This window comes from Andrena cerasifolii, chromosome 13 (genome assembly GCF_050908995.1).
Source record: "Andrena cerasifolii isolate SP2316 chromosome 13, iyAndCera1_principal, whole genome shotgun sequence".
Taxonomy (NCBI): domain Eukaryota; kingdom Metazoa; phylum Arthropoda; class Insecta; order Hymenoptera; family Andrenidae; genus Andrena; species Andrena cerasifolii.
In genome coordinates this window covers 11,146,775-11,160,565 of record NC_135130.1, presented here as the reverse complement: position 1 = coordinate 11,160,565, position 13,791 = coordinate 11,146,775, and the positions used below count along the sequence as shown (strand labels likewise).

Genomic DNA, 13,791 nt, shown 5'->3' with positions numbered 1-13,791 from the left:
ATGTCTGCACTACTCACGTGATACAAACACTTGGTGTGCTCTAAACGGATTTGGAGCATCGAGTAAAGCAGCTATTAGCCCCATTTGAATATCACCTTCCACCCAATTTTTTGAACACCGCTACTTTTTACCACACACCACGAGTCCCACTCTCATTTTCGAGACTCGACAATGCGAAGAAAACGCGAGTGGTTGAACTGCAGCTCCCATTCAACGTGGGCTTTCAACAACGAAGACATCGAACCACCCCCATTCAGATCGACTCGCTCACCGTCTTCCGCATCCCCGTTCACAAACTATCAATTGATGTCGGGGCACAAACAGCGTGGCACGGTTTACACACACGCAGCTGCACCCCCGAAACAGCGAAATCCAAACAGAGCGGATATATCTGCTCGTCCATCTGTCGTTGTGTAACGGAACACCGGCTAATAGTATTAGAAATATATACATATATATATATATATATATATATATATATATATATATTCGGCTAAACTACCCCACTGTCAAACCACTCAATCGGGGTAGTCCTGTCCCCTCATCCTAGCCGCTGCAGATTACGTCTGTAAACGCCTACCGTAGCGGGTTTCGATCGCTGGCTGAGTGTTACCCCGAAAATCTGCTAAAGCGGTGCATTGTCCTCGTGCGAGTGAATGTTGAGTCACCGTGTTACTCAATTAGTAGTTCTCTTACGAATTTCCGATAGATTCTGGGTCAGTGGAGTAGCCAGCGGTGACGCCAAGAAGAAACCACCCCAATTTACCTGGGTCATCGATAAATTATTTCACCACGATTTTTGAGGTCCCTGTAACTAGGACCTGGGATGTGCACATCGATGGAAATGATTTGCAACCACTTCCGTCGATGCTACAATGAGAATCTGATTACCAATAACGAAGAGAAACTAGAGGTACACTCACGTCTTTATAGACCTTAGAAGGGAACTCAGAGAGATACCTGCGATTATCTGTAAATGGTGGATGAATCGAAATAGTGCTCCCACAGCAGGAAGACACTTTGAATATAGGTATATCTACAGGCAGGCTACACGTGGCTAATTGAATTATCGTGTACATGTGCAGCCTGCCACCCACTAAACGCAGAATATTGCATTAGAATCTGAGTGGTGGCGTTGGGACCAACGTATCCCCAGCTCATGAAAGTTGCAGGGCTTGCAACAGTGCTACAGGCAGGAAAGAGGCGACTCGCCGTGAAATAAATTTTAAGTGTAACAATTTTTAATACGGGTACGTCAATGCTACTATATTTTCGCAACGACAGAAGTTATGTCCAGTTCCTTCGATTCATCCGAATGCCCACATGCACGAAAGACAAGACAGAGTCTGTAGCTTCCGCGATTATATGTAGATCTATTTTCGTTCCTTCACTGCGTGACGGTGGCTCGTGAAGTGAAAATCGCTGATTTCGGGAATTTCGCGATTTTCGACCTTATCCTGCGATCTTTAAGCGTTTATAGCTCAGAGCAACGTTACCCGATTTTGATGAAATTTTAGGCATGTATACAACTTACTTCATTCTACAAACGGTTTTTTGTTTAAATTTTCATTACAGGCTCACAAAACAAGGTTTAAAAACGACATTTACTATTTTTTCTGCTATTCCGACCAATTGCATTTTTTTCAAAATGACGAAGCACATCACTTAGCAAACTAATCTTTCTAGCTTCTAAAAAAAACTCACGTCGTTTGGACCAATTCTAAAAAAGTTATGCGATTTTAAAAGTTGTGAACTTTCTTTCGTCCATCACTGTAAATGTTTCAACTAGTTGTAAGAATTACAAAAATGTGAAACTCAGTTTCTTCTAAATGCGACGTATCAATTTCATTTCAACGTTTTAGGTTACGGGACTATATTTATTGGAAGTGAAATTGATCGTGGGCATTAACCGAATAGAGGAGGTTTAAATATCGTCTTTGATATCATCTACAATCCAAGGTGGTGATGTTTCTACTAAATATTCTAGAGACAACCAAACAACTTCATAATGCATCCCCGTTGATTGCCCGTGTTTCGTAATAAAAAACGCAGCAGCCACGCAGCAAAGGTCATTGCCTTGAAGGAAAACGCAATGGAGACGGTACGATCGACTCGACTTTTATTTTCGAATCTAATCACCAATGCAACAAAACTACAGTATAACTTGAGAGAACTTCGCTGTCTCCCCTTGCTTTCTGTCATCGCGTTTGCCTTCTGCGTTGCGCGAGCTTCTTTGCCCCCTCGGCGACAAAGGAATAATATTGTCCCTACGAAGATAACCTAGACGCAAACAGTTAATAATTGAAGAGAATAATAACGCTGTGCTCGCTGTTTACGTCAGCGGAAATGTCGTCGGCATATAACCGTCTTCGAATCCGCTTATGATACCTATTGCCAAGATCTATCCTCTAACTCATCTACAGTATTTACGGTATAGAAACTTTATTTAACTTCGTATAACCTAAAAATATCCACATCCAAAGTTACCGAAATTGCTCGACTCAGTTTCCAATCATCTCAATTTTTTGGGGTCCGGGGTCTTCAAGCGAAGTGAACGTGTCTTTCGGGAGGGTAAGAAATGACGACGGTTAATTAATGGATCGGCACGCGAGGGAGGCCCAATGGGCAGGCAGCCGTGTCTCGGCTTCAGCTCCCGGTGACGTGAAAACGCGCCTCTTCCCTTCCTCTGTCACTCTGCCGTGCATGTGGCTCCTCTCGTATCCTCCTCCCATCGGGCCGAATATCGCGGAGAAGACCGAAACCCCCCTCTATTGTCGGACTGTTTTGTCCCGTCAGTCCCGACCGCGCAATGCGATATCTATGGGTTTCTTTTGGGGGCCTGTGCCGAAGCCGCCATTATACCGGCGGCCCTAATTCCCCCACCCATCGGTCTCCGGCCCCCGTGAACCCCATTTAGCGATGGGCATTCAATACTCTCTCTCGCGCGAGTTTTCGAGCAATTAAATCACACGTAGTGCCCTTAGAGAAAATAACCTATCTAAAAGAGTGAGACGAACTATCTATATCTCAAAAGTCCTGGTCGCTACGGAATCCTTATCGCGACACTCGCCTCCATCGAGCTGGAAGACTCGCAAGACTATAGATCCTACACCTCTAAGGATCCACCTCAAGAGGATACGAACCCCTCAACTTAAGAGACTATTCATCCGGCCATAATATGTAAATTCATGACTCCAGTCACTAAGATCGTTCAAGGGTCTTCTAACCCCCAATCGCTTCGTACATCTCGCATAATCCTTGAAACAGTCTGTGGCACGTTCAAGCCCATTGCTACCCCGAGCTCCCAGCCGCGGGCACCGACGTAAAGTGCAGTTCACAGGGGACGTCAGGCTGCCGGGACAAGTCGACGCTGATTGTCTCCTCTCTTTCTACCCTTTCACTGGGAAACGTGTGCGCCTCGTGCCCCGCGGAGGACCGGTGCCCTCTCGGTACCTCTAGTTTTGCCTATTCACGGGCGGCGCGCACGTCGAAAGGGATGAAAGGCCACGGGAACCGACACAACTACCGACGAGTTCACCTCCGGGCCCTCTTCGAGGCGACAGAAAGAGCCGGCGGGGCCCTCTGTGCCTCCGCCTGGCCCCTCCTCTCCCACCCCTTCCGCGCCTCTCTCCAGCTCTTTAAGCAGCCTAATTATTGCCCTATCGACATAGATGTCTCGGATCGGATTACGCCGACAGAACACGCGGCCAGCCGACGGAGGATGGAGGATTGGGATCACACGGGCAACGATCCGAATTTTCGGGCCTCGTCTGAGGCGGGAGGACAGGCAGGGTGGTGGCGTTCCAGTGGTTAATCTTTGTAGGGTGGACGCCGCGCCGCGCCTGAGATTTTCTTTGTCTTCTTGAGTTGTTCTTTGATTAGCTTCAACTATTGTTATATCAATTCCAGTTTACTAGTATTCCTGAAGAATTGAACGTTCTCTATATTATGGGGAATAGCGTCTCAGAATGTAGCATCCCAGAACTGCAAGCAGTAGAAGGGTTCAACGACTCTAGATGGCTCTTCCGGAAAATCACTTTCTCCGCCGGACTCCCTTCAGCTAGGCATGTTCCGTTTATGAGAATTACAGTAGAGAGCAGAGGTATAGCGGGCTCGTCAAATCGGTAGTACATCAATGTTTACATGTTTCAAGCGTCGGAACAAGAGAATTGACAGACGTGTGAGCAGATAAGGAGCTCGGGCTTCTCTCAGAGCTAGTGTTCCTTCTCGAGAATGCTTTCTCGAGAATTCCTCGAGAAATTTTATAATTGCTTATTTCTTATTTCTTGAGAAATACTATAATTTCTCGAGAAACTTGAGTCTAGGAAAAATATTATTAATTTCATTTATTTTCGTAAATGAATGTATTACTAGTTAATCTTATTAATAACATTAGAACCTATATGAATTCCAATAGAAAATCACAGTACAGAAGATTCGATATTATTAACTGCTGAAGGTGCTCTTAAATTCTTATTTAAAAATTTAGAAAAATTATATACTGAATTAAGTACCTAATGAGTTTTTCGTGGCTATTAAAGAAGAAATATTGAAAAGAGGAGATAAGACTATTGTACCCCGTCTACATTTTTGCATGATCCAGAATTTCTTCCAAAAGGGTCAAAAGACGCATTTTTCATTTAACAGCCAATATAGATATTTCTAAAACGTCAAAATATAACAGTAACAGATTTTGCTGCAAAAAAAATAGATTCGCTGGCGCTACATTAGACGCATTGTGCTATTTAAAAATAAATTTTAAATCCAGAAAGTAATATTTTGCTTTGTACAAATTTTGTATTAAATAAATAAATTTACCAATTATATTTAATACCTATTTTTTTATTTACACAAGTTTTATATAAATTAGACAGGAATAATCATTTAGTTAGTAAGTTTTCTTGTGTTTTTGATAAAAATTATCAACATTATCCCAAAAATATAATTTTTGCAATATTTTTTTTCAATTTCTCGAGAATTCTCGAGAATTCTCAAGAAATATGATCTCATTTCTGATTTTTCGAGAAACAAAAAATATCGAGAAATCAGAAACACTACTCAGAGCCGCTTCAAGTAGAAATGTGACCTGAGACTTAATTCTTACTTGCAGTACAATGACTATTCAGCCCTACGTAGAAGCTGCAAATATTCAAAATGCTAAGTTTAGAGCTTTTCCAATACCGTACATGGAATATCGTCGTTCACTCTATAATAATGATTAGTATAGTTTCCTTGCGCTGAATTCTACAATACCACCCGCGCTCGATCCTGGGTGCCGCTCCTCCAAAGAGCGCCGCCGCTAGAGTGTTTAATTTACGAGCGCGCTGTACCTCTGCAATCTACTATAATGTCCTCGATGTCGCTAACACATGAATATCCAAACACGCGGCGACCATCGATAATTCAGCATCGCACGTACAAGAGGCCCCCTTTGTCGTGGCATGTCACGCCATAATGACGCGTTTCATTCCTCGTGAAATTTTCATCGGCCTTGCAAGACCTTGCCAGCCGGGCAGCGGGTGACGTTGTGTTTAGCGATGGATATCTTCGGGACGGCAATGTCGTTCACGCGCGCCCTGTCATTCATGCTCACTAATTATCAGATTCTCGGTGTGTAACTAGGTTGATTCGTGTTGGGGCGCTATCATTGCGTTTCTGTCAGAAGCATCGGCTCGCGAGGAGAAGATAGTGCCGTAGCGCAAACATTGTTGAGGAACACGTCGGTGGGAACAACTGGACCAACTTGGCCCACTCGAGGAATCGGGGAAACAGAAAGAAAACGAAGTATCGCGACTCCTCGAGAGCACTTCGCTGCGCTTCTATCTATAGATATGCTCTAGTTTGTGGGGAGGAATTCGCGGCGGAGGGAACGAGGATATGTCCAGGAACTCCAGTTCCGCTTGCTTAGGCCGCTGAAACTTCGCCGAGGGATCGATGAAAAGTTTTGGTCTCGCTTCTCCTGCTTCCTCCGAACACCTGCAATCCACAGAGCATGGGTTTTTACGTATTCAGTCCTAGACGATCGAAGCTCTGTAGCCAGCCATAGATGCACATGGGTTGGTGCGTGGGTGGAGAAGGTGCAAGCGGGTGAAGTGGACACCAATCACGAGTTCAGGATCGTTTCGAGACTTAGGCTTGACCAGTTGGTGACATTCACGTGGCCTCACCCTTTCCTAGCCAGTCTTTTGCGGCTGCGTTGTCTGTCCGCACATGCGGGGGGGGGGGGGGTGCATGGATAACTTCTAATGTGGTCACGGTCAAAATGATGACACTCGCATCTGTACTTCTTGATTCTACGTATTAAACAAATTAGGACACGTCTGCTTTGCAAAAGTTTGATTAGGCAAAGCTGAGTGAAACCGACAGCTGTCTTGTTTATCTATTTGGAATAAGAATAAGACCATGGTTAGTATCGTGCAGCCTGGAAAAGGGACTGTGTAAAGACGAACAGTATTTACGTTATTACTTTCTATCTTTGTAGCATTTGATTGTAGAGGCCGGATCATGACAAACTGCCACTTTTATGCTCGATCCGACAAGATATTGACAAGTCGGGGTTTACTATGACTATGTTAGGCCTAAGGTAGAAAATAGTAATCATTTTGTTTGAGAACACAGGTGAGTCAGTAGTAAATACCTGTTTTCTCATAATCAGTATCGTTTACTATTGCAAGGGAAAGCAGCCGAATTTCTACCTACCACAGCCCAAATATAAAAGCAGGGATATTTTCGATTAAATGTCCACCAATACGCCGCTGCTACATTGCCTACAGGACAAACATTTCACCGAGACGTGTCCACAGATCTCGTCCCTTCTGCCACACACGCTACCACAACATCAGGAGCAAACAAGCACGCTACAAACCTAGAAAACAACCCCACCAAGAGTCCAGCCACGAGTCACGAAAACACCCTGTCCGATCTGTCTGCCGGAGAAACGTATACCCAGCGAAAAGCGGGGAATTCACAAAAACAAATTCCGAGCGTCTCAGTGAAAAACAAACCGAGAAATTCGCCGAAAGCCTGCTCAAGGGTGGCCGCCAACCCGGGGGCACCGAAACACGATCCACCCCGGTTTGGCCGTGAAAACGGTAGGACAAGATGGAGAAAACTACGAAAATTCCGGCCATTCTTCGTTCAACAATAGGCGCGCGTATATATTTCGGAAATTCCCGATGGTACACGCGTCGTAGGGCGGCGCGGGGGGGAGGGGTGTACACGTGGGGAAAAAGGGGGGGGGGTCGTTTCCATTATGAGAGACGCTTTTTTCCTACGCTCTATCCGAGGGTGTGCTCGTGCATCAACGCGAAACATTTCGTACCGGCGTGTACAAGGGTTCCTTTCTTCGGGGCAGCTCGGCTAAAAACCACCCCTGAGGTGAGGGCCAATAGAAAACCGACCGGCCGCCTCCCCGTGGAACCCCCTGGCCTCTGCGTTATGCGTCCTACCGCCATCGTAACGCGTCCCCCTTGCAACAGAACTCGAAATACTTGCTCATAGAGCAGAGTCTCTTCGGGCGCTAGGTGGCACCACGGAAGGTTGTCGCTTTTGCGTTGTTAGTTTACGGAAATACACTAAACACGGTGGTTGGCATCAATTGTTATGTTGATCGCGCTGTTGTGTCGCGACAGAAGCTGCTCTATCGAAACAGAAGCGGTTCATGTGGGTGCAGGAGGTGATCATTTCCATCGTTTTCGTGGTAAACTTTACTCGTACTGGGCGCCATAAGAGGGGCGCTTGTAACGCCACTAAAGTAGGGTACACGTTATGTTGGGCAGAGGACTTGGTGGGTTTGAAGGACTTCCTCATAGATGTGATTTGTCGTTTATTAACTTTCTGGAAAGTCTAAATCCAATGTTGGTTTAATGAATTCTGAATCCCTGGCGTTAATTGATCCGCTTCCTGTTGGCCAGGACCGAAGATCCACGAGGCTTCGACGCCTCGGCGACAGCATTCATCTGGGTACACGTGGATATTTCATCGAAATTATAAATCGCCCAGCTCGCGCGGAATGCCGGGAGTCACATAATACACGCGGGTCGGCGCGAATTGCAGCCACTGAATGTCTGATGCGCAATCAATGTCAGCTGACATTCGCCGGCCGTAAAGCGAGCCGGTGGACGCATTGTGTCCCACCCGTTGAATATTCTCCGTTGATACGGGGTCCAATTGATGCACGCGGCTTTAGCGTTTCGTCTGGTTAATTAAAAAAAATGTTTCGTAATTGCAAGCAAACCTGCCGCCCTCAAAGTACCGCGTTGTCAATTGTTGCCGGCCTGCATCAAGCTCTTCATGACTTTTCGTCATTCAACTTGGGAAGCTGATGGGATTGTACATTCCTGATTTACTACGTACAACTTCAGAAATAGGGACAAAGGGATCCTGAAGGTGGATGGTGAAAACATCTTTTGATGATTTTGAGATGGAGGATTCTAGCCTCTTGCTAGTTCACACTTGGACTCATAAAATCAAAAACCAAGGCTGTCCTTAACACTTGCTGAATCATTTATTAGATGTCATCAAATCCAAAGCTACAGAACCCAAATCTACAATGTTCTTGAGCCATATACAAGCGATGAACGGCAGCCGATATCGGCGCTTCGAACAAAACGAATAATTCCCGCAACCGTGCGTGTGCTCCACTTAATAACTCCTTCCCCTGGCGAAAAAATCAAGACAGAAGCGATTCATGTGGGTGCAGGGGGAAAATAAAAATAAATCGCGGCTCGTATCGGCATTCTTCGTCGGGTGCAACATCATGCGAGGCCGGGAATCATGCAAATTCGCGGGGAGCGGATCATAACGAAGCTCGTGAGCCGGATCCATGTGGATCCTGGTGTTCGATAAAGAAAGTACGGTTAACGAGTTATGATCGAATAATGATAAATTCCGCGAACTCCCAGCCAGCTACTGGCGATCGTTAGCTGGCTATCGTCCCACCTCGGGCTCAGGATCAAGCTTTTTCTCAACGCGAGCATCCCGATTAATGTCTTCATGAGCGCCGCGAGCCACCACAGCGGCGGACGAAAGACATTTTCGTTTTGGTTGCCGACTGCATAAAAGCGACGATACACTATTTCTGAAACTGGACGATGTAAAGATTTCAACACCGTATACCTGATCGATGCAATACTCTGTGATAGATGTGGGATGGGATTAGTACTAAGTAGTAAAGAGGTTCTGGAAACCTTAAGGGGACTACTGTTTCTTTTCGGGAACTAAGTGCTAAGAAACTTTGGAAAAAGAGAAGATTCATGTAGGAGGTTTCTAGACCCGCGATTTCACGTGGTACGACTCGCGTAACGTGGTGACATATAACCCCCGGGGCTCCCCCGCCGCTCGGGCCACGGCTACTGGAAATAACCCCTTATTATCCCAGGCACTCCTACCGACGATACACACAACTGGTATTCGCGTTGTAACCTGCAGCTCGCAGCCATTGTGAAACCGCGGCCTGCGTTTCCACGGCTGCCTCTTCGACGTCTGTCATTAATTCTGCTTTGGCCCGGTAACGTGCCTTTATTATGAACGTACGCGAGAAAAAAAACGGCGGGGGTCGGCCATCAGCGTGGGAGATGCAGTGAAATCGTCGCGACCTTAACCCGAATTCGACTCGTCAATTCACTGGGATCTGATATTCTGCTGATAAAACTAACGAAAGTTGAGATTCTTCTTCTATGCGCACCGTGTTTGAATAGAATCGATTGCGTTAGAGTTACATGATCAAAGCTAATTTTGATTTTTAAGCTCCACCTTATGCAAGTGTGCCCATCAGCTGGAGCCAAATAATTATTTCTAGTAACGACGATTCCAACAATAATTTCACGACTGCTCTAAAGATAATCAGATTGTCTTTATCTATACAAAAGGATCTACGGAACAAAGAGACAGCGCATACCCGAATTTCAGGACACCGCGAAACGTGACGCGGCAAAGGGACATCGGTTTGCGCTTTCCGGCCAGCAAGTCGGGAGAAGATTTAAGCAGAAGCTTGTGCGTGGACAAGCCAGAAAATTAGCGACATCCGCTTTCAGCGCTAAATCGTTCCCGTGTTCTCCTCTTCCTATTGTCGCTAGCTCCTCAACTGTGAAACTTTTGTTAAGGCCTCGAGGGTTTTCCGCGGAAGCTTGCTCGCCTGGTCCAGGCTGAATTCCCCATCGACGACTACGAGAATCGATACCGACGAACAGTCAGGATAACCGTAAGATTTACTACTACTTACTTTCTGTCTAACCACGATATCCATTCTATTTCTCAGAATCAAATTGTTCTGTCGACAGCATCTGATCCGCTTCGATAAAATACATCGAAAATGTGGAATGAAATATTATCATAGAAGGCTTTATTCTGGAGTAAATAATTATTGAAAATGCGTGAGAACCAGCGCGCGCATACTTACCTGATTTTCGAAGTCGTTTTACCTAAAAACTAAGGGTCGTATAAAAAACTTCATTACACATTTTCGACGTGATTTGTCGAGAAGAATCCATTTATATAGACACCTTCTAGATTAGGCAAATAAATATTTTTGACACCGCGCGGATTACATCAGATGATAACCGCGGCTGGTTTTCCTCTTGTGCGCTTTTTTGACGAAGAAATGGGTAGTAAGGGTAGATCTTGGGGGTTGGTTTTTACGCACGAGCTACACTCCCCGATGAAGGAGGAAACATCGATCCCAGGGTGAGCCATACGCGCTGCTACACGAACGTACACACACAGTAGTGCGCGCTTTTTGGGGGCGAGAACGTTCCACATAAAGGGGGATGAAGTCTTATGGGGTTGCGTCTTTATGTGAAAGCATTCCGCGGGTTCTCATGCCGGTTTACGTATTCTGGAAGGCCGCGCACCCTCCCCTGCCCGATCCTACTCCAATGTGGAATTCTTTGCCGCGCTACCATCCCTCCGATTTTAAGTTCGGCACCAAACGAGTATACTAAAATAAAAGGATCGCCCTTTTTTGGGTGTGCAATCTTCTGCGCCGCCTGCTCCAGCCACCCTTCTAATAATAATAGAAAAATATCAGAACCAGTGAGAACCGGTGGCTCACAAAGTTGAAGTTTCTGATACGTGGGGGTTCTGGCTTTGGAGATTCATGATCACAGTTTTATATCCATTTTACTATCTTTGTAAATAAAAATATCTCCCTTTTGCGTTAAAAGATAACCCAAGCAAGGGTTTCTATTGACCAAGCCTCCAATCTTCGCCTGGACCAATTAGTGTTGATTTCGACCTGATGCGCTGGTGGCGCTACTAGTAGGGAGTAATTTTTAAGAGACGCCTAATCCTAAGCAGCTACCTTGGGGTAGCTAAATAAATAATTTTTTTATACAAACATCCTTCTAGGTTCACAGAACATTCCATTCAATGTTAAGTAATATTTGCAAATAATCACTTAACATTTGTCACTCCACTTGCGCCAACCGTTTCACATACCTAAATACGAATGGTTCTACCCAACAAAAGATGGGGACTACTTGAAACTCCTGGTAACTGGATTCAGAGGAACCGTGCTCGTCGTGAAACTTCATTTCCTCTATCCGCCGCTGGCCAGCGGTGAAGGAGAAGCCGATTAATCGGGAGGGATCAGCAAAGAGGAGCCGACGAGCTAAGTTTTCCCGGCGTCCGAGTGGTCCAGATAGCCACGGGGATGGCTCCCAACTCTTTCTATCCTGGACTCCATTCTTTTTTATTCCCTCGTGGCTGTCAGGAGCGCTGACCATGGCGCCACCATACGCGGCTCAGCAACACGGGGAAGGAAAAGAGAGTCCCCCCAGTATACAGGAACGAACGAACGAACGAAAGTGCGCGCTTGCTGGTCGTTTTTTAAAAATAAAATGGCGGCCGGCGAGCAGCGACGTTGCACGGGACGAAGAAAAGGGTGAAGAAGGGGGCTGCCGTCGGCGGGGGAGAAGGGGGCGGAGAAGGAGGGAAAAGACCCGAGAGAGGACCACCGGAGAGCCGTTCTGCGATTAGACTTACAAAACAAACGGCCCGCCAGTCCAGGCCGCGCAGACCAATGGCGTAGCACACTGATCCCGACAAGGGACATGAGATAATTGGATCAAGACCCACCGAGAGCGCGTCGCGGACCAGCGCCTCGTAATTTTAGATCGGACCAAGGTCGACGACCTTGACTCCCGGCATACACCACTTCAATACTGTTTCCTCTCGAACGTACGACTGGCGTAAGACGTTTGGTATCGATTCCAATCGCAATACCAGCACCTTTTCACATTGCTGAAGACGAGGGAATAGTTCTATTCCTCGGTGCTGCGAGGTGGACGTTCGGGAGGTGGTGTAGCGGCCACTGAAAGCGTCGATTGTAACCAAAAATCCACACCCCCACATTTGCATCGAACAAAATCTTCTTCAAGGAGGAAGCAAACTACCCCAAGGGGCAGAACCGAGGTCTCCCTCGACAACGGCACACATTCCATCCCCCTGGTGGCCCAAATTGCCGTAGCTTGGACGATTAAACCACGGAAAAAGGAGGTCCACGTCCGTGGTCCAGGAATTTTACGGAAGGTAGGTCTCCACGGCGCTCCTCGACGTGGTCGTGGTGTACGCTGAAGGGGGGGAGGGGGTAGCAGAGCAGGGTGTCCACCTCCTAGAAACGTGTAGTAGCCTCTACCCTCTATTGATCGAACCGCCCTGGGCTCCACTGGAGTGGACTGGACACACCACTAGCAACCCCCTAACCATCTTGTAGGGTGGTTTGGCGCGTTGGTGTGCACACGTACGCGGTCCACGTCGACCAAAAGACGGCCAAAACGGCTCGAGGGTGGTCATCCTCTGGGGGTGAGAGGGAGGAGGCTAGTTGGACGTGTGGCCAGAGTGCCTTGGGCTTCCCGTGAATTCGTGCACACGTCGGGGTGTGCTCGTGTGCGGGGTAACACGTACACGTAGGTTTATTGGACACCGGGTATTGAACGAAGGTGATCGCCTAGAAGGCCAACGACTAGCTGGACGTGAGATATGAAATTCCACTGCACAAGGACGCCTTTGGGGGAGGGAGTATTTTCTTTTGATTATCGAGCTTGCAGTTCAGCGAATCGCCGAAACTCTGGATCCTCCGACCGGTCTGACTTTGGCCCGGTACGTTACTAAAGTTCCCGTGGCGAATGCGAAACGACCGTGGTGTGTCGAAACGCTGCGCACACACACTACGTGCGCGAGTTGAAGAAAGCGGCTACGAAGCACGACTTCCGAGAACCCCCTCGTTTCCTACCGTCCCCTGACAACGGAGGGCGAACGGGAGGAGAAAATTCGTGGTCACGCGACAAGAAGGGAATTTTCGTCGCGTTCAGCAACCACGTCGCCCGATTAATCGGCCGATCTATTTCCCGGAGGTTGAAAATCTGGGCTTCGTGCGCCGCGCTCGCGTGACAATTCCAGTTATAATGCGAAATCGTTGACAGTTCCATTAACTATCGGCCCCAACCGCGTTATTACCAGCTTGTTTGTCTTTTTCGTGCTCGATCGAGCGGCGCGTGCAATTCAAATTCACCGGGATAACCACGGACGTCGAGCCAGTAAATCGACAACGATCATAATTTGTCAACGGTTCGACACGAACGATCGGTATCTTTTTATTCGGATGGTATTGTATTGTCCCAGAGAGCGGGAATGCCGTTCCAACTGGTCCGTAATAGTGACTAAAATTTCTATTAAAAACAGACACCTCGTTCGACCCAAACGAAACTTGATCACAGACTCTTCATCGAACCAAAGCAAGCTAAATCATGCCACTAAATTTTAACTCGAAACAAATGCCCCTATCCTATTCAC

At 46.9% G+C, this 13,791-nt stretch overlaps 1 protein-coding gene across 1 annotated transcript in view; it reads left to right on the top strand.

Annotated features, from left to right (window-relative positions):
• The window catches only part of Sppl (signal peptide peptidase-like protein), a 327,977-nt gene extending 315,648 nt beyond the window's left edge, over positions 1-12,329 (top strand). The window contains exon 7 of the transcript XR_013086979.1: positions 12,318-12,329. The gene's annotated coding sequence lies outside the window, so the exon portion shown is untranslated. The remainder of the gene's footprint in view (positions 1-12,317) is intronic.
• Positions 12,330-13,791: the final 1,462 nt, after the last annotated feature.